The 2,267-nt window shown below is 40.9% G+C and overlaps 1 non-coding gene across 1 annotated transcript; it reads right to left on the minus strand.

The window, feature by feature from the left end:
* Positions 1 to 1,033: 1,033 nt before the first annotated feature.
* TRNAC-GCA (transfer RNA cysteine (anticodon GCA)) lies at positions 1,034 to 1,105 on the minus strand. Its single transcript has one exon. It is a non-coding gene; the product is annotated as a tRNA-Cys (tRNA).
* Positions 1,106 to 2,267: the final 1,162 nt, after the last annotated feature.

The raw sequence follows: 2,267 nt of genomic DNA on the forward strand, positions 1-2,267 counted from the left end.
CCTCGCTTTCTTTACTGGTGTGTCTAGGTGAACCTGAAATAGTATGGGTTTCGGGGAATTTAAGGGTGAATTTTCTAAGTAAGCTAGGTCAATGCCAATTGAATCTACATGCTAAGTTGACCCTCCTTTTCCTTTTTTAACGCTATGTAAAATACGGTGAGCTGAGGTGCTAGAGAGTTCCTTGAAAAAAGGGTTGGCAACTCAAGTACGATTGATGGGCTTAAGTCCAATCTGTCTGGCCTCGCTTACGCGCTTACACTAACAACTAAAGATGCTTAAAGATCAACCGCCGGAACAAGAACTAAATAAAGCCCCTTAATCAGATAAAGCTATTTGGTCCCTAACCCCAGCCGAAAGATCAGCCTCAGAAAGAAAGTTCTCGGCTCTTAAAGGCACACCAAACTCAGGTTTAAAAGCTAATGTGTTTTCATCCCTTTCTTCGGAAACCTATGAAAGAGGACATTCTTAACCCCTACCCCTATAGGAATCCCCCTCTAGAGGGACCGTCAACGTACGCTTACGCAAAAGGATCCTTCTAACCCCGATCCTTAGAACTAATTGTCAGGGGTCCCCTGCCATTGATCCACTCCGCCCCGACAAACCGTGCTATATCAGAGCTGGCTGGAACTAGGGAATCTTTCCACAGCTGGCACCAGAGAAGACTGATTCTGCATGAAAAGCGCGCCTCATCAAGCCGTATAAATTGTTGGAAGAATGAACAGGGGATAAAGAGTCGATTTTCATCTTTTTCTGCTAAAAGCCTTGCTTACTCTCCTTTTCCCTTTCTAGGCACCCGACTTACTAAGGGATTTTCTTCACTCGTATCATATCCTGAAATGCCTTTACTAACTTATCGTATAATGTAAGAAAGCTTTCGAAGTCTTGATAGCCCCTCTAGCATTCGAATATTTCCTTGAAGAAGCCTAAATATGCAATAGTTTTAGTCTTTAGAATCAAACAAGTATCAACCTTCTGCTGGGGAATCATTCGGCGGGTTATATCAAAAGAATATATTTCGACTTTTTTGTTGATCAGGCGACACCCGGATTTGAACTGGGGAAAAAAGGATTTGCAGTCCTCTGCCTTACCACTCGGCCATGTCGCCAAAATGCTACAAATAAAAAATAGGTGAAAACCTTTCCCGGATTACTGAACTGCTTTTTTATTGTACTTGCGCCTTGAGTTCTGTTTTCCTTAATTGTTCTTCCCTTTTGATTGTGATTGGATTTGATTCATCCTTTCAATTTCGATTGATTCTATCTCAAAATTCATAATCTTTCTCTTACCTCCTTTCTATTTAAATCTATTTAAAAAGAAAATGTGGATATTGGAACAATTCACTATTGACTTAGAATGCATGAATGATTATTGCTCCAAATTGGATTTTCCTAATGAACTTGCTATATAAGAGCAATTGAGGAAGCGAAGCAGACGAAAATGAACATGTTCTATGAATTGTTGACAGGTGCACCATCCGTCAATCCAATCTACCATATAGATAGAATAGAAAGCAAAAAATCTTTTTTTTTTCTGAAGCTTGATTTAGTTGTTCTAATTGTCAGAGTTTAGAGTGTAAGGTGTCTAATTTTCTGGTTCGATTGAATAGGGAATTGGTCGCTGTTCATTCCAGAACGGTCACCCGAAAAACGAATAAACAACGACATCAATGCTGTGGAACTCGGGTAGGCTTGTGGCATACCTCTGCCCTAAGCTAACAGCTTTCTTATGATATTAATAGTTGGATGAAAAGAAAGCTCTTTCTATCAACGCAGGGGAAGATTTTACCTTTTGACTGCAGTTGAATGGGTTTAGCTTAGAATTGAACTCAGTGGCGTCGAATTCGCTTAGATCTAGAAAGCGCCTCTTTTTCCGAAGAGATTCTTGCCAACACAACACCAAGGACATCCTTTGGGAGAGTGATTAGCAATTGGCACTGCAACTGGAAGTGGCGAGGAACTCAATGCATCTTACACTGGCTCGAAAGCAGCTTTAAAAGACTGAAAATAGGATATGAGGATATGCTTGGATGGGACTCCACCCACTGTAAAGGTAACACAAGCAGAAGAACTGTGATTCGCACAAGCGGAAAAACTTCTTTTCGAAACCTTATCTAAAAAGCCAATCTTCCATTCTGCTACTGATACGTGCCTTTATCCAAGTCTTCTTCATCTGCACCTGCAACCACTACTGAGACTGCTACTTCTACCTTGCTTTGGCTAGCTTTTGACTTATGGGGCGCTTAGGCTTAAAAGCGCTCATCAAACAAG

The sequence above is a fragment of the Solanum stenotomum genome, chromosome 7 (assembly GCF_019186545.1).
Source record: "Solanum stenotomum isolate F172 chromosome 7, ASM1918654v1, whole genome shotgun sequence".
NCBI lineage: Eukaryota > Viridiplantae > Streptophyta > Magnoliopsida > Solanales > Solanaceae > Solanum > Solanum stenotomum.